At 34.9% G+C, this 24,471-nt stretch overlaps 15 non-coding genes across 15 annotated transcripts; all 15 read right to left on the minus strand.

Annotated features, from left to right (window-relative positions):
- Positions 1-1,325: 1,325 nt before the first annotated feature.
- On the minus strand, positions 1,326-1,398 carry TRNAT-UGU (transfer RNA threonine (anticodon UGU)). The gene has a single exon. It is a non-coding gene; the product is annotated as a tRNA-Thr (tRNA).
- Positions 1,399-2,915: 1,517 nt separating this feature from the next.
- On the minus strand, positions 2,916-2,988 carry TRNAT-UGU (transfer RNA threonine (anticodon UGU)). Its single transcript has one exon. It is a non-coding gene; the product is annotated as a tRNA-Thr (tRNA).
- A 1,532-nt stretch (positions 2,989-4,520) lies between these two features.
- TRNAT-UGU (transfer RNA threonine (anticodon UGU)) lies at positions 4,521-4,593 on the minus strand. The gene has a single exon. It is a non-coding gene; the product is annotated as a tRNA-Thr (tRNA).
- Positions 4,594-6,114: 1,521 nt separating this feature from the next.
- Positions 6,115-6,187, minus strand: TRNAT-UGU (transfer RNA threonine (anticodon UGU)). The gene has a single exon. It is a non-coding gene; the product is annotated as a tRNA-Thr (tRNA).
- Positions 6,188-7,719: 1,532 nt separating this feature from the next.
- On the minus strand, positions 7,720-7,792 carry TRNAT-UGU (transfer RNA threonine (anticodon UGU)). The gene has a single exon. It is a non-coding gene; the product is annotated as a tRNA-Thr (tRNA).
- Positions 7,793-9,334: 1,542 nt separating this feature from the next.
- TRNAT-UGU (transfer RNA threonine (anticodon UGU)) lies at positions 9,335-9,407 on the minus strand. The gene has a single exon. It is a non-coding gene; the product is annotated as a tRNA-Thr (tRNA).
- A 1,522-nt stretch (positions 9,408-10,929) lies between these two features.
- TRNAT-UGU (transfer RNA threonine (anticodon UGU)) lies at positions 10,930-11,002 on the minus strand. The gene has a single exon. It is a non-coding gene; the product is annotated as a tRNA-Thr (tRNA).
- Positions 11,003-12,534: 1,532 nt separating this feature from the next.
- Positions 12,535-12,607, minus strand: TRNAT-UGU (transfer RNA threonine (anticodon UGU)). The gene has a single exon. It is a non-coding gene; the product is annotated as a tRNA-Thr (tRNA).
- A 1,542-nt stretch (positions 12,608-14,149) lies between these two features.
- On the minus strand, positions 14,150-14,222 carry TRNAT-UGU (transfer RNA threonine (anticodon UGU)). The gene has a single exon. It is a non-coding gene; the product is annotated as a tRNA-Thr (tRNA).
- Positions 14,223-15,764: 1,542 nt separating this feature from the next.
- On the minus strand, positions 15,765-15,837 carry TRNAT-UGU (transfer RNA threonine (anticodon UGU)). Its single transcript has one exon. It is a non-coding gene; the product is annotated as a tRNA-Thr (tRNA).
- Positions 15,838-17,369: 1,532 nt separating this feature from the next.
- On the minus strand, positions 17,370-17,442 carry TRNAT-UGU (transfer RNA threonine (anticodon UGU)). The gene has a single exon. It is a non-coding gene; the product is annotated as a tRNA-Thr (tRNA).
- A 1,542-nt stretch (positions 17,443-18,984) lies between these two features.
- On the minus strand, positions 18,985-19,057 carry TRNAT-UGU (transfer RNA threonine (anticodon UGU)). The gene has a single exon. It is a non-coding gene; the product is annotated as a tRNA-Thr (tRNA).
- Positions 19,058-20,578: 1,521 nt separating this feature from the next.
- TRNAT-UGU (transfer RNA threonine (anticodon UGU)) lies at positions 20,579-20,651 on the minus strand. Its single transcript has one exon. It is a non-coding gene; the product is annotated as a tRNA-Thr (tRNA).
- A 1,532-nt stretch (positions 20,652-22,183) lies between these two features.
- On the minus strand, positions 22,184-22,256 carry TRNAT-UGU (transfer RNA threonine (anticodon UGU)). The gene has a single exon. It is a non-coding gene; the product is annotated as a tRNA-Thr (tRNA).
- A 1,532-nt stretch (positions 22,257-23,788) lies between these two features.
- TRNAT-UGU (transfer RNA threonine (anticodon UGU)) lies at positions 23,789-23,861 on the minus strand. Its single transcript has one exon. It is a non-coding gene; the product is annotated as a tRNA-Thr (tRNA).
- Between the last annotated feature and the right edge of the window lie 610 nt (positions 23,862-24,471).

A 24,471-nucleotide genomic window follows, 5' to 3' on the forward strand; every position in this document is an offset into this window, starting at 1 on the left:
TTGAATTATATAGAAAATATTGAAAAAGTTGGACATATTTTTAATGGCTCTCCAACTTTGTGTTAGAGTGTCCTGTAGTGAGCTGAAATGATAATACCATGCCTGTCAGCAGAAACAGAACAGGTGTACAACAGGGTGAGAAGTATTAAAAACCTCCTAATGTGTGTGTTTTTGTGCTATCATTAAAGTTAAATTATTGGAAAGCTCTTACCATAGTTTCATAATAATAGTGAAAAACTTGTTGGAACTATCAGCATGAACAGAATCGGCCCAATAAAATGCAACAAATATGTTTTAGACATGCTCTTGTAACCAATCAGCAGATTAGACTGAACATCATAACTCTGTGTACAAATTGAATATCCAAATGTGTGACCAAATTGAAATGGTTCTCCTCACTTAAAGATATTGCATAGACTATTTTAACATTGGGAAACACTAGGTCCCAGTGAGATTGGACCTCATGACCCCTGGTTTACGAGACCAGTGCTCTAACCCCTGAGAGATGGAGCCACATAAGTAGCCAGAACTGTGACCAATACGGGGTCTGAATTATGGTGGAAAAGAGTTTTCTTCAAATTTCAGTAATCTTATTGGATATTATTAGTTGTAGCTCATTCTCCAAATATACACTTTTAACAAATGACCACTGCTGAAATGCCTGCTTGGGACATGCAGTTAATAACCTATTAAACAATTTAAAGAAACTTTCAGTTTGCTGTTGTATGTTGAATAGGTGTATATATAAAATTGAGGAAATGTTGGTCATGTTTTCCATGCCTCACAAACCTTGTGCTCCTTAGTCTGGAATGCCTTCAAAATGATATGACAGAATGTCTTTATATTGAGATATTTGTGACCAATAGTGGTCATTACCTTGTGTATGCTTGCATTTGTACTTTATATATGCTTACATGACCAAAAAAGCCTTCTGGCAGCTACAGTTGTCAATTCAAAACTCTTCTGGATCAACTGATGAAGTTTATTCCTGCACGGTACAATACAGATTAATACAATGTATATACCATTGTTGCTATCTTTAAAGTTTAATTATGGAAAAGCTCTTTCTACAGTTTGTAATGATACTGAAAAATTATGATGGGATTATCAGCATGAACAGAATCAGTACAATAAAATAATTTTAAGACATGCTCTTGGAACCAATTTGCAGATTAGACTGAACATCATAACTCTGTGTACAAATTGAATATCCAAATGTGTGACCAAATTGAAATGGTTCTCCTCACTTAAAGCTCTTGAGCAGACTATTTCAACATTGGGAGCTGCAATTTATATTTTAGCAGCAGTAACAAGAAAGTAGCACTAGGCCCCAGTGAGATTTGAACTCAAGACCCCTGGTTTACAAGACCAGTGCTCTAACCCCTGAGCTATGGAGCCTTGCCTTCAGCACTATGTATGTTCATTCTGCTTAGTGATGGAAAAAAATCTTCTGCAAATTTCAGATCTCTGTTATCATTTTATTGTCGCTTTTTGTCCCAATGTAGACTTTTCACAAAAAAATTCTACAAATTTGCAATATCCTTGATTGAGGCATGTAGTATATAACTTTTTCAGAAAATCAAATAAATGCAAAAATTAGCTGTCTTTGCTTGAATTGAATTATATAGAAAATATTGAAAAAGTTGGACATATTTTTGATGGCTCTCCAACTTTGTGTTAGAGTGTCCTGTAGTGAGCTGAAATGATAATACCATGCCTGTCAGCAGAAACAGAACAGGTGTACAACAGGGTGAGAAGTATTAAAAACCTCCTAATGTGTGTGTTTTTGTGCTATCATTAAAGTTAAATTATTGGAAAGCTCTTACCATAGTTTCATAATAATAGTGAAAAACTTGTTGGAACTATCAGCATGAACAGAATCGGCCCAATAAAATGCAACAAATATGTTTTAGACATGCTCTTGTAACCAATCAGCAGATTAGACTGAACATCATAACTCTGTGTACAAATTGAATATCCAAATGTGTGACCAAATTGAAATGGTTCTCCTCACTTAAAGATATTGCATAGACTATTTTAACATTGGGAAACACTAGGTCCCAGTGAGATTGGACCTCATGACCCCTGGTTTACGAGACCAGTGCTCTAACCCCTGAGAGATGGAGCCACATAAGTAGCCAGAACTGTGACCAATACGGGGTCTGAATTATGGTGGAAAAGAGTTTTCTTCAAATTTCAGTAATCTTATTGGATATTATTAGTTGTAGCTCATTCTCCAAATATACACTTTTAACAAATGACCACTGCTGAAATGCCTGCTTGGGACATGCAGTTAATAACCTATTAAACAATTTAAAGAAACTTTCAGTTTGCTGCTGTATGTTGAATAGGTGTATATATAAAATTGAGGAAATGTTGGTCATGTTTTCCATGCCTCACAAACCTTGTGCTCCTTAGTCTGGAATGCCTTCAAAATGATATGACAGAATGTCTTTATATTGAGATATTTGTGACCAATAGTGGTCATTACCTTGAGTATGCTTGCATTTGTACTTTATATATGCTTACATGACCAAAAAAGCCTTCTGGCAGCTACAGTTGTCAATTCAAAACTCTTCTGGATCAACTGATGAAGTTGATTCCTGCACGGTACAATACATATACCATTGTTGCTATCTTTAAAGTTTAATTATGGAAAAGCTCTTTCTACAGTTTGTAATGATACTGAAAAATTTTGATGGGATTATCAGCATGAACAGAATCAGTACAATAAAATAATTTTAAGACATGGAATTTGCAGATTAGACTGAACATCATAACTCTGTGTATAAATTGAATATCCAAATGTGTGACCAAATTGAAATGGTTCTCCTCACTTAAAGCTCTTGAGCAGACTATTTCAACATTGGGAGCTGCAATTTATATTTTAGCAGCAGTAACAAGAAAGTAGCACTAGGCCCCAGTGAGATTTGAACTCACGACCCCTGGTTTACAAGACCAGTGCTCTAACCCCTGAGCTATGGAGCCTTGCATTCAGCACTATGTATGTTCATTCTGCTTAGTGATGGAAAAAAATCTTCTGCAAATTTCAAATCTCTGTTATCATTTTATTGTCGCTTTTTGTCCCAATGTAGACTTTTTACAAAAAAATTCTACAAATTTGCAATATCCTTGATTGAGGCATGTAGTATATAACTTTTTCAGAAAATCAAATAAATGCAAAAATTAGCTGTCTTTGCTTGAATTGAATTATATAGAAAATATTGAAAAAGTTGGACATATTTTTAATGGCTCTCCAACTTTGTGTTAGAGTGTCCTGTAGTGAGCTGAAATGATAATACCATGCCTGTCAGCAGAAACAGAACAGGTGTACAACAGGGTGAGAAGTATTAAAAACCTCCTAATGTGTGTGTTTTTTTGCTATCATTAAAGTAAAATTATTGGAAAGCTCTTACCATAGTTTCATAATAATAGTGAAAAACTTGTTGGAACTATCAGCATGAACAGAATCGGCCCAATAAAATGCAACAAATATGTTTTAGACATGCTCTTGTAACCAATCAGCAGATTATACTGAACATCATATGTCTTTGTCCAAATTAACCATCCAAATATGTGACCAAATTGAAATGGTTCTCCTCACTTAAAGATATTGCATAGACTATTTTAACATTGGGAAACACTAGGTCCCAGTGAGATTGGACCTCATGACCCCTGGTTTACGAGACCAGTGCTCTAACCCCTGAGAGATGGAGCCACATAAGTAGCCAGAACTGTGACCAATACGGGGTCTGAATTATGGTGGAAAAGAGTTTTCTTCAAATTTCAGTAATCTTATTGGATATTATTAGTTGTAGCTCATTCTCCAAATATACACTTTTAACAAATGACCACTGCTGAAATGCCTGCTTGGGACATGCAGTTAATAACCTATTAAACAATTTAAAGAAACTTTCAGTTTGCTGCTGTATGTTGAATAGGTGTATATATAAAATTGAGGAAATGTTGGTCATGTTTTCCATGCCTCACAAACCTTGTGCTCCTTAGTCTGGAATGCCTTCAAAATGATATGACAGAATGTCTTTATATTGAGATATTTGTGACCAATAGTGGTCATTACCTTGAGTATGCTTGCATTTGTACTTTATATATGCTTACATGACCAAAAAAGCCTTCTGGCAGCTACAGTTGTCAATTCAAAACTCTTCTGGATCAACTGATGAAGTTGATTCATGCACGGTACAATACAATGTATATACCATTATTGCTATCTTTAAAGTTTAATTATGGAAAAGCTCTTTCTACAGTTTGTAATGATACTGAAAAATGATGATGGGATTATCAGCATGAACAGAGTCAATACAATAAAATAATTTTAAGACATGCTCTTGGAACCAATTTGCAGATTAGACTGAACATCATAACTCTGTGTACAAATTGAATATCCAAATGTGTGACCAAAGTGAAATGGTTCTCCTCACTTAAAGCTCTTGAGCAGACTATTTCAACATTGGGAGCTGCAATTTATATTTTAGCAGCAGTAACAAGAAAGTAGCACTAGGCCCCAGTGAGATTTGAACTCACAACCCCTGGTTTACAAGACCAGTGCTCTAACCCCTGAGCTATGGAGCCTTGCCTTCAGCACTATGTATGTTCATTCTGCTTAGTGATGGAAAAAAATCTTCTGCAAATTTCAAATCTCTGTTATCATTTTATTGTCGCTTTTTGTCCCAATGTAGACTTTTCACAAAAAAATTCTACAAATATGCAATATCCTTGATTGAGGCATGTAGTATATAACTTTTTCAGAAAATCAAATAAATGCAAAAATTATCTGTCTTTGCTTGAATTGAATTATATAGAAAATATTGAAAAAGTTGGACATATTTTTAATGGCTCTCCAACTTTGTGTTAGAGTGTCCTGTAGTGAGCTGAAATGATAATACCATGCCTGTCAGCAGAAACAGAACAGGTGTACAACAGGGTGAGAAGTATTAAAAACCTCCTAATGTGTGTGTTTTTTTGCTATCATTAAAGTAAAATTATTGGAAAGCTCTTACCATAGTTTCATAATAATAGTGAAAAACTTGTTGGAACTATCAGCATGAACAGAATCGGCCCAATAAAATGCAACAAATATGTTTTAGACATGCTCTTGTAACCAATCAGCAGATTATACTGAACATCATATGTCTTTGTCCAAATTAACCATCCAAATATGTGACCAAATTGAAATGGTTCTCCTCACTTAAAGATATTGCATAGACTATTTTAACATTGGGAAACACTAGGCCCCAGTGAGATTGGACCTCATGACCCCTGGTTTATGAGACCAGTGCTCTAACCCCTGAGCTATGGAGCCACATAAGTAGCCAGAACTGTGACCAATACGGGGTCTGAATTATGGTGGAAAAGAGTTTTCTTCAAATTTCAGTAATCTTATTGGATATTATTAGTTGTAGCTCATTCTCCAAATATACACTTTTAACAAATGACCACTGCTGAAATGCCTGCTTGGGACATGCAGTTAATAACCTATTAAACAATTTAAAGAAACTTTCAGTTTGCTGCTGTATGTTGAATAGGTGTATATATAAAATTGAGGAAATGTTGGTCATGTTTTCATGCCTCACAAACCTTGTGCTCCTTAGTCTGTAATGCCTTCAAAATGATATGACAGAATGTCTTTATATTGAGATATTTGTGACCAATAGTGGTCATTACCTTGAGTATGCTTGCATTTGTACTTTATATATGCTTACATGACCAAAAAAGCCTTCTGGCAGCTACAGTTGTCAATTCAAAACTCTTCTGGATCAACTGATGAAGTTGATTCCTGCACGGTACAATACAATGTATATACCATTGTTGCTATCTTTAAAGTTTAATTATGGAAAAGCTCTTTCTACAGTTTGTAATGATACTGAAAAATTTTGATGGGATTATCAGCATGAACAGAATCAGTACAATAAAATAATTATAAGACATGGAATTTGCAGATTAGACTGAACATCATAACTCTGTGTACAAATTGAATATCCAAATGTGTGACCAAATTGAAATGGTTCTCCTCACTTAAAGCTCTTGAGCAGACTATTTCAACATTGGGAGCTGCAATTTATATTTTAGCAGCAGTAACAAGAAAGTAGCACTAGGCCCCAGTGAGATTTGAACTCACGACCCCTGGTTTACAAGACCAGTGCTCTAACCCCTGAGCTATGGAGCCTTGCATTCAGCACTATGTATGTTCATTCTGCTTAGTGATGGAAAAAAATCTTCTGCAAATTTCAAATCTCTGTTATCATTTTATTGTCGCTTTTTGTCCCAATGTAGACTTTTTACAAAAAAATTCTACAAATTTGCAATATCCTTGATTGAGGCATGTAGTATATAACTTTTTCAGAAAATCAAATAAATGCAAAAATTAGCTGTCTTTGCTTGAATTGAATTATATAGAAAATATTGAAAAAGTTGGACATATTTTTAATGGCTCTCCAACTTTGTGTTAGAGTGTCCTGTAGTGAGCTGAAATGATAATACCATGCCTGTCAGCAGAAACAGAACAGGTGTACAACAGGGTGAGAAGTATTAAAAACCTCCTAATGTGTGTGTTTTTTTGCTATCATTAAAGTAAAATTATTGGAAAGCTCTTACCATAGTTTCATAATAATAGTGAAAAACTTGTTGGAACTATCAGCATGAACAGAATCGGCCCAATAAAATGCAACAAATATGTTTTAGACATGCTCTTGTAACCAATCAGCAGATTATACTGAACATCATATGTCTTTGTCCAAATTAACCATCCAAATATGTGACCAAATTGAAATGGTTCTCCTCACTTAAAGATATTGCATAGACTATTTTAACATTGGGAAACACTAGGTCCCAGTGAGATTGGACCTCATGACCCCTGGTTTACGAGACCAGTGCTCTAACCCCTGAGAGATGGAGCCACATAAGTAGCCAGAACTGTGACCAATACGGGGTCTGAATTATGGTGGAAAAGAGTTTTCTTCAAATTTCAGTAATCTTATTGGATATTATTAGTTGTAGCTCATTCTCCAAATATACACTTTTAACAAATGACCACTGCTGAAATGCCTGCTTGGGACATGCAGTTAATAACCTATTAAACAATTTAAAGAAACTTTCAGTTTTCTGCTGTATGTTGAATAGGTGTATATATAAAATTGAGGAAATGTTGGTCATGTTTTCCATGCCTCACAAACCTTGTGCTCCTTAGTCTGGAATGCCTTCAAAATGATATGACAGAATGTCTTTATATTGAGATATTTGTGACCAATAGTGGTCATTACCTTGAGTATGCTTGCATTTGTACTTTATATATGCTTACATGACCAAAAAAGCCTTCTGGCAGCTACAGTTGTCAATTCAAAACTCTTCTGGATCAACTGATGAAGTTGATTCATGCACGGTACAATACAATGTATATACCATTGTTGCTATCTTTAAAGTTTAATTATGGAAAAGCTCTTTCTACAGTTTGTAATGATACTGAAAAATGATGATGGGATTATCAGCATGAACAGAGTCAATACAATAAAATAATTTTAAGACATGCTCTTGGAACCAATTTGCAGATTAGACTGAACATCATAACTCTGTGTACAAATTGAATATCCAAATGTGTGACCAAAGTGAAATGGTTCTCCTCACTTAAAGCTCTTGAGCAGACTATTTCAACATTGGGAGCTGCAATTTATATTTTAGCAGCAGTAACAAGAAAGTAGCTCTAGGCCCCAGTGAGATTTGAACTCACAACCCCTGGTTTACAAGACCAGTGCTCTAACCCCTGAGCTATGGAGCCTTGCCTTCAGCACTATGTATGTTCATTCTGCTTAGTGATGGAAAAAAATCTTCTGCAAATTTCAAATCTCTGTTATCATTTTATTGTCGCTTTTTGTCCCAATGTAGACTTTTCACAAAAAAATTCTACAAATATGCAATATCCTTGATTGAGGCATGTAGTATATAACTTTTTCAGAAAATCAAATAAATGCAAAAATTATCTGTCTTTGCTTGAATTGAATTATATAGAAAATATTGAAAAAGTTGGACATATTTTTAATGGCTCTCCAACTTTGTGTTAGAGTGTCCTGTAGTGAGCTGAAATGATAATACCATGCCTGTCAGCAGAAACAGAACAGGTGTACAACAGGGTGAGAAGTATTAAAAACCTCCTAATGTGTGTGTTTTTTTGCTATCATTAAAGTAAAATTATTGGAAAGCTCTTACCATAGTTTCATAATAATAGTGAAAAACTTGTTGGAACTATCAGCATGAACAGAATCGGCCCAATAAAATGCAACAAATATGTTTTAGACATGCTCTTGTAACCAATCAGCAGATTAGACTGAACATCATATGTCTTTGTCCAAATTAACCATCCAAATATGTGACCAAATTGAAATTGTTCTCCTCACTTAAAGATATTGCATAGACTATTTTAACATTGGGAAACACTAGGTCCCAGTGAGATTGGACCTCATAACCCCTGGTTTATGAGACCAGTGCTCTAACCCCTGAGAGATGGAGCCACATAAGTAGCCAGAACTGTGACCAATACGGGGTCTGAATTATGGTGGAAAAGAGTTTTCTTCAAATTTCAGTAATCTTATTGGATATTATTAGTTGTAGCTCATTCTCCAAATATACACTTTTAACAAATGACCACTGCTAAAATGCCTGCTTGGGACATGCAGTTAATAACCTATTAAACAATTTAAAGAAACTTTCAGTTTGCTGCTGTATGTTGAATAGGTGTATATATAAAATTAAGGAAATGTTGGTCATGTTTTCCATGCCTCACAAACCTTGTGCTCCTTAGTCTGGAATGCCTTCAAAATGATATGACAGAATGTCTTTATATTGAGATATTTGTGACCAATAGTGGTCATTACCTTGAGTATGCTTGCATTTGTACTTTATATATGCTTACATGACCAAAAAAGCCTTCTGGCAGCTACAGTTGTCAATTCAAAACTCTTCTGGATCAACTGATGAAGTTGATTCCTGCACGGTACAATACAGATTAATACAATGTATATACCATTGTTGCTATCTTTAAAGTTTAATTATGGAAAAGCTCTTTCTACAGTTTGTAATGATACTGAAAAATTATGATGGGATTATCAGCATGAACAGAATCAGTACAATAAAATAATTTTAAGACATGCTCTTGGAACCAATTTGCAGATTAGACTGAACATCATAACTCTGTGTACAAATTGAATATCCAAATGTGTGACCAAATTGAAATGGTTCTCCTCACTTAAAGCTCTTGAGCAGACTATTTCAACATTGGGAGCTGCAATTTATATTTTAGCAGCAGTAACAAGAAAGTAGCACTAGGCCCCAGTGAGATTTGAACTCACGACCCCTGGTTTACAAGACCAGTGCTCTAACCCCTGAGCTATGGAGCCTTGCCTTCAGCACTATGTATGTTCATTCTGCTTAGTGATGGAAAAAAATCTTCTGCAAATTTCAAATCTCTGTTATCATTTTATTGTCGCTTTTTGTCCCAATGTAGACTTTTCACAAAAAAATTCTACAAATTTGCAATATCCTTGATTGAGGCATGTAGTAGATAACTTTTTCAGAAAATCAAATAAATGCAAAAATTAGCTGTCTTTGCTTGAATTGAATTATATAGAAAATATTGAAAAAGTTGGACATATTTTTAATGGCTCTCCAACTTTGTGTTAGAGTGTCCTGTAGTGAGCTGAAATGATAATACCATGCCTGTCAGCAGAAACAGAACAGGTGTACAACAGGGTGAGAAGTAATAAAAACCTCCTAATGTGTGTGTTTTTTTGCTATCATTAAAGTAAAATTATTGGAAAGCTCTTACCATAGTTTCATAATAATAGTGAAAAACTTGTTGGAACTATCAGCATGAACAGAATCGGCCCAATAAAATGCAACAAATATGTTTTAGACATGCTCTTTTAACCAATCAGCAGATTAGACTGAACATCATATGTCTTTGTCCAAATTAACCATCCAAATATGTGACCAAATTGAAATGGTTCTCCTCACTTAAAGATATTGCATAGACTATTTTAACATTGGGAAACACTAGGTCCCAGTGAGATTGGACCTCATGACCCCTGGTTTACGAGACCAGTGCTCTAACCCCTGAGCTATGGAGCCACATAAGTAGCCAGAACTGTGACCAATACGGGGTCTGAATTATGGTGGAAAAGAGTTTTCTTCAAATTTCAGTAATCTTATTGGATATTATTAGTTGTAGCTCATTCTCCAAATATACACTTTTAACAAATGACCACTGCTGAAATGCCTGCTTGGGACATGCAGTTAATAACCTATTAAACAATTTAAAGAAACTTTCAGTTTGCTGTTGTATGTTGAATAGGTGTATATATAAAATTGAGGAAATGTTGGTCATGTTTTCCATGCCTCACAAACCTTGTGCTCCTTAGTCTGGAATGCCTTCAAAATGATATGACAGAATGTCTTTATATTGAGATATTTGTGACCAATAGTGGTCATTACCTTGAGTATGCTTGCATTTGTACTTTATATATGCTTACATGACCAAAAAAGCCTTCTGGCAGCTACAGTTGTCAATTCAAAACTCTTCTGGATCAACTGATGAAGTTGATTCCTGCACGGTACAATACAATGTATATACCATTGTTGCTATCTTTAAAGTTTAATTATGGAAAAGCTCTTTCTACAGTTTGTAATGATACTGAAAAATTTTGATGGGATTATCAGCATGAACAGAATCAGTACAATAAAATAATTTTAAGACATGGAATTTGCAGATTAGACTGAACATCATAACTCTGTGTACAAATTGAATATCCAAATGTGTGACCAAATTGAAATGGTTCTCCTCACTTAAAGCTCTTGAGCAGACTATTTCAACATTGGGAGCTGCAATTTATATTTTAGCAGCAGTAACAAGAAAGTAGCACTAGGCCCCAGTGAGATTTGAACTCACGACCCCTGGTTTACAAGACCAGTGCTCTAACCCCTGAGCTATGGAGCCTTGCCTTCAGCACTATGTGTGTTCATTCTGCTTAGTGATGGAAAAAAATCTTCTGCAAATTTCAAATCTCTGTTATCATTTTATTGTCGCTTTTTGTCCCAATGTAGACTTTTTACAAAAAAATTCTACAAATTTGCAATATCCTTGATTGAGGCATGTAGTATATAACTTTTTCAGAAAATCAAATAAATGCAAAAATTAGCTGTCTTTGCTTGAATTGAATTATATAGAAAATATTGAAAAAGTTGGACATATTTTTAATGGCTCTCCAACTTTGTGTTAGAGTGTCCTGTAGTGAGCTGAAATGATAATACCATGCCTGTCAGCAGAAACAGAACAGGTGTACAACAGGGTGAGAAGTATTAAAAACCTCCTAATGTGTGTGTTTTTTTGCTATCATTAAAGTAAAATTATTGGAAAGCTCTTACCATAGTTTCATAATAATAGTGAAAAACTTGTTGGAACTATCAGCATGAACAGAATCGGCCCAATAAAATGCAACAAATATGTTTTAGACATGCTCTTGTAACCAATCAGCAGATTAGACTGAACATCATATGTCTTTGTCCAAATTAACCATCCAAATATGTGACCAAATTGAAATGGTTCTCCTCACTTAAAGATATTGCATAGACTATTTTAACATTGGGAAACACTAGGTCCCAGTGAGATTGGACCTCATGACCCCTGGTTTACGAGACCAGTGCTCTAACCCCTGAGCTATGGAGCCACATAAGTAGCCAGAACTGTGACCAATACGGGGTCTGAATTATGGTGGAAAAGAGTTTTCTTCAAATTTCAGTAATCTTATTGGATATTATTAGTTGTAGCTCATTCTCCAAATATACACTTTTAACAAATGACCACTGCTGAAATGCCTGCTTGGGACATGCAGTTAATAACCTATTAAACAATTTAAAGAAACTTTCAGTTTGCTGTTGTATGTTGAATAGGTGTATATATAAAATTGAGGAAATGTTGGTCATGTTTTCCATGCCTCACAAACCTTGTGCTCCTTAGTCTGGAATGCCTTCAAAATGATATGACAGAATGTCTTTATATTGAGATATTTGTGACCAATAGTGGTCATTACCTTGAGTATGCTTGCATTTGTTCTTTATATATGCTTACATGACCAAAAAAGCCTTCTGGCAGCTACAGTTGTCAATTCAAAACTCTTCTGGATCAACTGATGAAGTTGATTCCTGCACGGTACAATACAATGTATATACCATTGTTGCTATCTTTAGAGTTTAATTATGGAAAAGCTCTTTCTACAGTTTGTAATGATACTGAAAAATTATGATGGGATTATCAGCATGAACAGAGTCAATACAAAAAAATAATTTTAAGACATGCACTTGGAACCAATTTGCAGATTAGACTGAACATCATAACTCTGTGTACAAATTGAATATCCAAATGTGTGACCAAATTGAAATGGTTCTCCTCACTTAAAGCTCTTGAGCAGACTATTTCAACATTGGGAGCTGCAATTTATATTTTAGCAGCAGTAACAAGAAAGGAGCACTAGGCCCCAGTGAGATTTGAACTCACGACCCCTGGTTTACAAGACCAGTGCTCTAACCCCTGAGCTATGGAGCCTTGCCTTCAGCACTATGTATGTTCATTCTGCTTAGTGATGGAAAAAAATCTTCTGCAAATTTCAAATCTCTGTTATCATTTTATTGTCGCTTTTTGTCCCAATGTAGACTTTTCACAAAAAAATTCTACAAATTTGCAATATCCTTGATTGAGGCATGTAGTATATAACTTTTTCAGAAAATCAAATAAATGCAAAAATTAGCTGTCATTGCTTGAATTGAATTATATAGAAAATATTGAAAAAGTTGGACATATTTTTAATGGCTCTCCAACTTTGTGTTAGAGTGTCCTGTAGTGAGCTGAAATGATAATACCATGCCTGTCAGCAGAAACAGAACAGGTGTACAACAGGGTGAGAAGTATTAAAAACCTCCTAATGTGTGTGTTTTTGTGCTATCATTAAAGTTAAATTATTGGAAAGCTCTTACCATAGTTTCATAATAATAGTGAAAAACTTGTTGGAACTATCAGCATGAACAGAATCGGCCCAATAAAATGCAACAAATATGTTTTAGACATGCTCTTGTAACCAATCAGCAGATTAGACTGAACATCATAACTCTGTGTACAAATTAAATATCCAAATGTGTGACCAAATTGAAATGGTTCTCCTCACTTAAAGATATTGCATAGACTATTTTAACATTGGGAAACACTAGGTCCCAGTGAGATTGGACCTCATGACCCCTGGTTTACGAGACCAGTGCTCTAACCCCTGAGAGATGGAGCCACATAAGTAGCCAGAACTGTGACCAATACGGGGTCTGAATTATGGTGGAAAAGAGTTTTCTTCAAATTTCAGTAATCTTATTGGATATTATTAGTTGTAGCTCATTCTCCAAATATACACTTTTAACAAATGACCACTGCTGAAATGCCTGCTTGGGACATGCAGTTAATAACCTATTTAACAATTTAAAGAAACTTTCAGTTTGCTGTTGTATGTTGAATAGGTGTATATATAAAATTGAGGAAATGTTGGTCATGTTTTCCATGCCTCACAAACCTTGTGCTCCTTAGTCTGGAATGCCTTCAAAATGATATGACAGAATGTCTTTATATTGAGATATTTGTGACCAATAGTGGTCATTACCTTGAGTATGCTTGCATTTGTACTTTATATATGCTTACATGACCAAAAAAGCCTTCTGGCAGCTACAGTTGTCAATTCAAAACTCTTCTGGATCAACTGATGAAGTTTATTCCTGCACGGTACAATACAGATTAATACAATGTATATACCATTGTTGCTATCTTTAAAGTTTAATTATGGAAAAGCTCTTTCTACAGTTTGTAATGATACTGAAAAATTATGATGGGATTATCAGCATGAACAGAATCAGTACAATAAAATAATTTTAAGACATGCTCTTGGAACCAATTTGCAGATTAGACTGAACATCATAACTCTGTGTACAAATTGAATATCCAAATGTGTGACCAAATTGAAATGGTTCTCCTCACTTAAAGCTCTTGAGCAGACTATTTCAACATTGGGAGCTGCAATTTATATTTTAGCAGCAGTAACAAGAAAGTAGCACTAGGCCCCAGTGAGATTTGAACTCACGACCCCTGGTTTACAAGACCAGTGCTCTAACCCCTGAGCTATGGAGCCTTGCCTTCAGCACTATGTATGTTCATTCTGCTTAGTGATGGAAAAAAATCTTCTGCAAATTTCAAATCTCTGTTATCATTTTATTGTCGCTTTTTGTCCCAATGTAGACTTTTCACAAAAAAATTCTACAAATTTGCAATATCCTTGATTGAGGCATGTAGTATATAACTTTTTCAGAAAATCAAATAAATGCAAAAATTAGCTGTCTTTGCTTGAATTGAATTATATAGAAAATATTGAAAAAGTTGGACATATTTTTAATGGCTCTCCAACTTTGTGTTAGAGTGTCCTGTAGTGAGCTGAAATGATAATACCATGCCTGTCAGCAGAAACAGAACAGGTGTACAACAGGGTGAGAAGTATTAAAAACCTCCTAATGTGTGTGTTTTTGTGCTATCATTAAAGTTAAATTATTGGAAAGCTCTTACCATAGTTTCATAATAATAGTGAAAAACTTGTTGGAACTATCAGCATGAACAGAATCGGCCCAATAAAATGCAACAAATATGTTTTAGACATGCTCTTGTAACCAATCAGCAGATTAGACTGAACATCATAACTCTGTGTACAAATTGAATATCCAAATGTGTGACCAAATTGAAATGGTTCTCCTCACTTAAAGATATTGCATAGACTATTTTAACATTGGGAAACACTAGGTCCCAGTGAGATTGGACCTCATGACCCCTGGTTTACGAGACCAGTGCTCTAACCCCTGAGAGATGGAGCCACATAAGTAGCCAGAACTGTGACCAATACGGGGTCTGAATTATGGTGGAAAAGAGTTTTCTTCAAATTTCAGTAATCTTATTGGATATTATTAGTTGTAGCTCATTCTCCAAATATACACTTTTAACAAATGACCACTGCTGAAATGCCTGCTTGGGACATGCAGTTAATAACCTATTAAACAATTTAAAGAAACTTTCAGTTTGCTGTTGTATGTTGAATAGGTGTATATATAAAATTGAGGAAATGTTGGTCATGTTTTCCATGCCTCACAAACCTTGTGCTCCTTAGTCTGGAATGCCTTCAAAATGATATGACAGAATGTCTTTATATTGAGATATTTGTGACCAATAGTGGTCATTACCTTGTGTATGCTTGCATTTGTACTTTATATATGCTTACATGACCAAAAAAGCCTTCTGGCAGCTACAGTTGTCAATTCAAAACTCTTCTGGATCAACTGATGAAGTTTATTCCTGCACGGTACAATACAGATTAATACAATGTATATACCATTGTTGCTATCTTTAAAGTTTAATTATGGAAAAGCTCTTTCTACAGTTTGTAATGATACTGAAAAATTATGATGGGATTATCAGCATGAACAGAATCAGTACAATAAAATAATTTTAAGACATGCTCTTGGAACCAATTTGCAGATTAGACTGAACATCATAACTCTGTGTACAAATTGAATATCCAAATGTGTGACCAAATTGAAATGGTTCTCCTCACTTAAAGCTCTTGAGCAGACTATTTCAACATTGGGAGCTGCAATTTATATTTTAGCAGCAGTAACAAGAAAGTAGCACTAGGCCCCAGTGAGATTTGAACTCAAGACCCCTGGTTTACAAGACCAGTGCTCTAACCCCTGAGCTATGGAGCCTTGCCTTCAGCACTATGTATGTTCATTCTGCTTAGTGATGGAAAAAAATCTTCTGCAAATTTCAGATCTCTGTTATCATTTTATTGTCGCTTTTTGTCCCAATGTAGACTTTTCACAAAAAAATTCTACAAATTTGCAATATCCTTGATTGAGGCATGTAGTATATAACTTTTTCAGAAAATCAAATAAATGCAAAAATTAGCTGTCTTTGCTTGAATTGAATTATATAGAAAATATTGAAAAAGTTGGACATATTTTTAATGGCTCTCCAACTTTGTGTTAGAGTGTCCTGTAGTGAGCTGAAATGATAATACCATGCCTGTCAGCAGAAACAGAACAGGTGTACAACAGGGTGAGAAGTATTAAAAACCTCCTAATGTGTGTGTTTTTTTGCTATCATTAAAGTAAAATTATTGGAAAGCTCTTACCATAGTTTCATAATAATAGTGAAAAACTTGTTGGAACTATCAGCATGAACAGAATCGGCCCAATAAAATGCAACAAATATGTTTTAGACATGCTCTTGTAACCAATCAGCAGATTAGACTGAACATCATATGTCTTTGTCCAAATTAACCATCCAAATATGTGACCAAATTGAAATGGTTCTCCTCACTTAAAGATATTGCATAGACTATTTTAACATTGGGAAACACTAGGTCCCAGTGAGATTGGACCTCATGACCCCTGGTTTACGAGACCAGTGCTCTAACCCCTGAGAGATGGAGCCACATAAGTAGCCAGAACTGTGACCAATACGGGGTCTGAATTATGGTGGAAAAGAGTTTTCTTCAAATTTCAGTAATCTTATTGGATATTATTAGTTGTAGCTCATTCTCCAAATATACACTTTTAACAAATGACCACTGCTGAAATGCCTGCTTGGGACATGCAGTTAATAACCTATTAAACAATTTAAAGAAACTTTCAGTTTGCTGCTGTATGTTGAATAGGTGTATATATAAAATTGAGGAAATGTTGGTCATGTTTTCCATGCCTCACAAACCTTGTGCTCCTTAGTCTGGAATGCCTTCAAAATGATATGACAGAATGTCTTTATATTGAGATATTTGTGACCAATAGTGGTCATTACCTTGAGTATGCTTGCATTTGTACTTTATATATGCTTACATGACCAAAAAAGCCTTCTGGCAGCTACAGTTGTCAATTCAAAACTCTTCTGGATCAACTGATGAAGTTGATTCATGCACGGTACAATACAATGTATATACCATTGTTGCTATCTTTAAAGTTTAATTATGGAAAAGCTCTTTCTACAGTTTGTAATGATACTGAAAAATGATGATGGGATTATCAGCATGAACAGAGTCAATACAATAAAATAATTTTAAGACATGCTCTTGGAACCAATTTGCAGATTAGACTGAACATCATAACTCTGTGTACAAATTGAATATCCAAATGTGTGACCAAATTGAAATGGTTCTCCTCACTTAAAGCTCTTGAGCAGACTATTTCAACATTGGGAGCTGCAATTTATATTTTAGCAGCAGTAACAAGAAAGTAGCACTAGGCCCCAGTGAGATTTGAACTCACAACCCCTGGTTTACAAGACCAGTGCTCTAACCCCTCAGCTACGGAGCCTTGCCTTCAGCACTATGTATGTTCATTCTGCTTAGTGATGGAAAAAAATCTTCTGCAAATTTCAAATCTCTGTTATCATTTTATTGTCGCTTTTTGTCCCAATGTAGACTTTTCACAAAAAAATTCTACAAATATGCAATATCCTTGATTGAGGCATGTAGTATATAACTTTTTCAGAAAATCAAATAAATGCAAAAATTATCTGTATTTGCTTGAATTGAATTATATAGAAAATATTGAAAAAGTTGGACATATTTTTAATGGCTCTCCAACTTTGTGTTAGAGTGTCCTGTAGTGAGCTGAAATGATAATACCATGCCTGTCAGCAGAAACAGAACAGGTGTACAACAGGGTGAGAAGTATTAAAAACCTCCTAATGTGTGTGTTTTTGTGCTATCATTAAAGTAAAATTATTGGAAAGCTCTTACCATAGTTTCATAATAATAGTGAAAAACTTGTTGGAACTATCAGCATGAACAGAATCGGCCCAATAAAATGCAACAAATATGTTTTAGACATGCTCTTGTAACCAATCAGCAGATTATACTGAACATCATATGTCTTTGTCCAAATTAACCATCCAAATATGTGACCAAATTGAAATGGTTCTCCTCACTTAAAGATATTGCATAGACTATTTTAACATTGGGAAACACTAGGTCCCAGTGAGATTGGACCTCATGACCCCTGGTTTATGAGACCAGTGCTCTAACCCCTGAGCTATGGAGCCACATAAGTAGCCAGAACTGTGACCAATACGGGGTCTGAATTATGGTGGAAAAGAGTTTTCTTCAAATTTCAGTAATCTTATTGGATATTATTAGTTGTAGCTCATTCTCCAAATATACACTTTTAACAAATGACCACTGCTAAAATGCCTGCTTGCGACATGCAGTTAATAACCTATTAAACAATTTAAAGAAACTTTCAGTTTGCTGCTGTATGTTGAATAGGTGTATATATAAAATTGAGGAAATGTTGGTCATGTTTTCCATGCCTCACAAACCTTGTGCTCCTTAGTCTGGAATGCCTTCAAAATGATATGACAGAATGTCTTTATATTGAGATATTTGTGACCAATAGTGGTCATTACCTTGAGTATGCTTGCATTTGTACTTTATATATGCTTACATGACCAAAAAAGCCTTCTGGCAGCTACAGTTGTCAATTCAAAACTCTTCTGGATCAACTGATGAAGTTGATTCCTGCACGGTACAATACAGATTAATACAATGTATATACCATTGTTGCTATCTTTAAAGTTTAATTATGGAAAAGCTCTTTCTACAGTTTGTAATGATACTGAAAAATTATGATGGGATTATCAGCATGAACAGAATCAGTACAATAAAATAATTTTAAGACATGCTCTTGGAACCAATTTGCAGATTAGACTGAACATCATAACTCTGTGTACAAATTGAATATCCAAATGTGTGACCAAATTGAAATGGTTCTCCTCACTTAAAGCTCTTGAGCAGACTATTTCAACATTGGGAGCTGCAATTTATATTTTAGCAGCAGTAACAAGAAAGTAGCACTAGGCCACAGTGAGATTTGAACTCACAACCCCTGGTTTACAAGACCAGTGCTCTAACCCCTCAGCTATGGAGCCTTGCCTTCAGCACTATGTATGTTCATTCTGCTTAGTGATGGAAAAAAATCTTCTGCAAATTTTAAATCTCTGTTATCATTTTATTGTCGCTTTTTGTCCCAATGTAGACTTTTCACAAAAAAATTCTACAAATATGCAATATCCTTGATTGAGGCATGTAGTATATAACTTTTTCAGAAAATCAAATAAATGCAAAAATTAGCTGTCTTTGCTTGAATTGAATTATATAGAAAATATTGAAAAAGTTGGACATATTTTTAATGGCTCTCCAACTTTGTGTTAGAGTGTCCTGTAGTGAGCTGAAATGATAATACCATGCCTGTCAGCAGAAACAGAACAGGTGTACAACAGGGTGAGAAGTATTAAAAACCTCCTAATGTGTGTGTTTTTGTGCTATCATTAAAGTAAAAGTATTGGAAAGCTCTTACCATAGTTTCATAATAATAGTGAAAAACTTGTTGGAACTATCAGCATGAACAGAATCGGCCCAATAAAATGCAACAAATATGTTTTAGACATGCTCTTGTAACCAATCAGCAGATTAGACTGAACATCATATGTCTTTGTCCAAATTAACCATCCAAATATGTGACCAAATTGAAATGGTTCTCCTCACTTAAAGATATTGCATAGACTATTTTAACATTGGGAAACACTAGGTCCCAGTGAGATTGGACCTCATGACCCCTGGTTTATGAGACCAGTGCTCTAACCCCTGAGCTATGGAGCCACATAAGTAGCCAGAACTGTGACCAATACGGGGTCTGAATTATGGTGGAAAAGAGTTTTCTTCAAATTTCAGTAATCTTATTGGATATTATTAGTTGTAGCTCATTCTCCAAATATACACTTTTAACAAATGACCACTGCTGAAATGCCTGCTTGCGACATGCAGTTAATAACCTATTAAACAATTTAAAGAAACTTTCAGTTTGCTGCTGTATGTTGAATAGGTGTATATATAAAATTGAGGAAATGTTGGTCATGTTTTCATGCCTCACAAACCTTGTGCTCCTTAGTCTGGAATGCCTTCAAAATGATATGACAGAATGTCTTTATATTGAGATATTTGTGACCAATAGTGGTCATTACCTTGAGTATGCTTGCATTTGTACTTTATATATGCTTACATGACCAAAAAAGCCTTCTGGCAGCTACAGTTGTCAATTCAAAACTCTTCTGGATCAACTGATGAAGTTGATTCCTGCATGGTACAATACAATGTATATACCATTGTTGCTATCTTTAAAGTTTAATTATGGAAAAGCTCTTTCTACAGTTTGTAATGATACTGAAAAATTTTGATGGGATTATCAGCATGAACAGAATCAGTACAATAAAATAATTTTAAGACATGGAATTTGCAGATTAGACTGAACATCATAACTCTGTGTACAAATTGAATATCCAAATGTGTGACCAAATTGAAATGGTTCTCCTCACTTAAAGCTCTTGAGCAGACTATTTCAACATTGGGAGCTGCAATTTATATTTTAGCAGCAGTAACAAGAAAGTAGCACTAGGCCCCAGTGAGATTTGAACTCACGACCCCTGGTTTACAAGACCAGTGCTCTAACCCCTGAGCTATGGAGCCTTGCCTTCAGCACGATGTATGTTCATTCTGCTTAGTGATGGAAAAAAATCTTCTGCAAATTTCAAATCTCTGTTATCATTTTATTGTCGCTTTTTGTCCCAATGTAGACTTTTTACAAAAAAATTCTACAAATTTGCAATATCCTTGATTGAGGCATGTAGTATATAACTTTTTCAGAAAATCAAATAAATGCAAAAATTAGCTGTCTTTGCTTGAATTGAATTATATAGAAAATATTGAAAAAGTTGGACATATTTTTAATGGCTCTCCAACTTTGTGTTAGAGTGTCCTGTAGTGAGCTGAAATGATAATACCATGCCTGTCAGCAGAAACAGAACAGGTGTACAACAGGGTGAGAAGTATTAAAAACCTCCTAATGTGTGTGTTTTTTTGCTATCATTAAAGTAAAATTATTGGAAAGCTCTTACCATAGTTTCATAATAATAGTGAAAAACTTGTTGGAACTATCAGCATGAACAGAATCGGCCCAATAAAATGCAACAAATATGTTTTAGACATGCTCTTGTAACCAATCAGCAGATTAGAGTGAACATCATATGTCTTTGTCCAAATTAACCATCCAAATATGTGACCAAATTGAAATGGTTCTCCTCACTTAAAGATATTGCATAGACTATTTTAACATTGGGAAACACTAGGTCCCAGTGAGATTGGACCTCATGACCCCTGGTTTACGAGACCAGTGCTCTAACCCCTGAGCTATGGAGCCACATAAGTAGCCAGAACTGTGACCAATACGGGGTCTGAATTATGGTGGAACAGAGTTTTCTTCAAATTTCAGTAATCTTATTGGATATTATTAGTTGTAGCTCATTCTCCAAATATACACTTTTAACAAATGACCACTGCTGAAATGCCTGCTTGGGACATGCAGTTAATAACCTATTAAACAATTTAAAGAAACTTTCAGTTTGCTGTTGTATGTTGAATAGGTGTATATATAAAATTGAGGAAATGTTGGTCATGTTTTCCATGCCTCACAAACCTTGTGCTCCTTAGTCTGGAATGCCTTCAAAATGATATGACAGAATGTCTTTATATTGAGATATTTGTGACCAATAGTGGTCATTACCTTGAGTATGCTTGCATTTGTTCTTTATATATGCTTACATGACCAAAAAAGCCTTCTGGCAGCTACAGTTGTCAATTCAAAACTCTTCTGGATCAACTGATGAAGTTGATTCCTGCACGGTACAATACAATGTATATACCATTGTTGCTATCTTTAAAGTTTAATTATGGAAAAGCTCTTTCTACAGTTTGTAATGATACTGAAAAATTATGATGGGATTATCAGCATGAACAGAGTCAATACAATAAAATAATTTTAAGACATGCTCTTGGAACCAATTTGCAGATTAGACTGAACATCATAACTCTGTGTACAAATTGAATATCCAAATGTGTGACCAAATTGAAATGGTTCTCCTCACTTAAAGCTCTTGAGCAGACTATTTCAACATTGGGAGCTGCAATTTATATTTTAGCAGCAGTAACAAGAAAGTAGCACTAGGCCCCAGTGAGATTTGAACTCACGACCCCTGGTTTACAAGACCAGTGCTCTAACCCCTGAGCTATGGAGCCTTGCCTTCAGCACTATGTATGTTCATTCTGCTTAGTGATGGAAAAAAATCTTCCGCAAATTTCAAATCTCTGTTATCATTTTATTGTCGCTTTTTGTCCCAATGTAGACTTTTCACAAAAAAATTCTACAAATTTGCAATATCCTTGATTGAGGCATGTAGTATATAACTTTTTCAGAAAATCAAATAAATGCAAAAATTAGCTGTCTTTGCTTGAATTGAATTATATAGAAAATATTGAAAAAGTTGGACATATTTTTAATGGCTCTCCAACTTTGTGTTAGAGTGTCCTGTAGTGAGCTGAAATGATAATACCATGCCTGTCAGCAGAAACAGAACAGGTGTACAACAGGGTGAGAAGTAATAAAAACCACCTAATGTGTGTGTTTTTTTGCTATCATTAAAGTAAAATTATTGGAAAGCTCTTACCATAGTTTCATAATAATAGTGAAAAACTTGTTGGAACTATCAGCATGAACAGAATCGGCCCAATAAAATGCAACAAATATGTTTTAGACATGCTCTTGTAACCAATCAGCAGATTAGACTGAACATCATATGTCTTTGTCCAAATTAACCATCCAAATATGTGACCAAATTGAAATGGTTCTCCTCACTTAAAGATATTGCATAGACTATTTTAACATTGGGAAACACTAGGTCCCAGTGAGATTGGACCTCATGACCCCTGGTTTACGAGACCAGTGCTCTAACCCCTGAGCTATGGAGCCACATAAGTAGCCAGAACTGTGACCAATACGGGGTCTGAATTATGGTGGAAAAGAGTTTTCTTCAAATTTCAGTAATCTTATTGGATATTATTAGTTGTAGCTCATTCTCCAAATATACACTTTTAACAAATGACCACTGCTGAAATGCCTGCTTGGGACATGCAGTTAATAACCTATTAAACAATTTAAAGAAACTTTCAGTTTGCTGTTGTATGTTGAATAGGTGTATATATAAAATTGAGGAAATGTTGGTCATGTTTTCCATGCCTCACAAACCTTGTGCTCCTTAGTCTGGAATGCCTTCAAAATGATATGACAGAATGTCTTTATATTGAGATATTTGTGACCAATAGTGGTCATTACCTTGAGTATGCTTGCATTTGTTCTTTATATATGCTTACATGACCAAAAAAGCCTTCTGGCAGCTACAGTTGTCAATTCAAAACTCTTCTGGATCAACTGATGAAGTTGATTCCTGCACGGTACAATACAATGTATATACCATTGTTGCTATCTTTAAAGTTTAATTATGGAAAAGCTCTTTCTACAGTTTGTAATGATACTGAAAAATTATGATGGGATTATCAGCATGAACAGAGTCAATACAATAAAATAATTTTAAGACATGCTCTTGGAACCAATTTGCAGATTAGACTGAACATCATAACTCTGTGTACAAATTGAATATCCAAATGTGTGACCAAATTGAAATGGTTCTCCTCACTTAAAGCTCTTGAGCAGACTATTTCAACATTGGGAGCTGCAATTTATATTTTAGCAGCAGTAACAAGAAAGTAGCACTAGGCCCCAGTGAGATTTGAACTCACGACCCCTGGTTTACAAGACCAGTGCTCTAACCCCTGAGCTATGGAGCCTTGCCTTCAGCACTATGTATGCTCATTCTGCTTAGTGATGGAAAAAAATCTTCTGCAAATTTCAAATCTCTGTTATCATTTTATTGTCGCTTTTTGTCCCAATGTAGACTTTTCACAAAAAAATTCTACAAATTTGCAATATCCTTGATTGAGGCATGTAGTATATAACTTTTTCAGAAAATCAAATAAATGCAAAAATTAGCTGTCTTTGCTTGAATTGAATTATATAGAAAATATTGAAAAAGTTGGACATATTTTTAATGGCTCTCCAACTTTGTGTTAGAGTGTCCTGTAGTGAGCTGAAATGATAATACCATGCCTGTCAGCAGAAACAGAACAGGTGTACAACAGGGTGAGAAGTATTAAAAACCTCCTAATGTGTGTGTTTTTTTGCTATCATTAAAGTAAAATTATTGTAAAGCTCTTACCATAGTTTCATAATAATAGTGAAAAACTTGTTGGAACTATCAGCATGAACAGAATCGGCCCAATAAAATGCAACAAATATGTTTTAGACATGCTCTTGTAACCAATCAGCAGATTAGAGTGAACATCATATGTCTTTGTCCAAATTAACCATCCAAATATGTGACCAAATTGAAATGGTTCT

Source organism: Pseudophryne corroboree, chromosome 11, assembly GCF_028390025.1.
Source record: "Pseudophryne corroboree isolate aPseCor3 chromosome 11, aPseCor3.hap2, whole genome shotgun sequence".
In the NCBI taxonomy this organism is placed as follows: Eukaryota; Metazoa; Chordata; class Amphibia; order Anura; family Myobatrachidae; genus Pseudophryne; species Pseudophryne corroboree.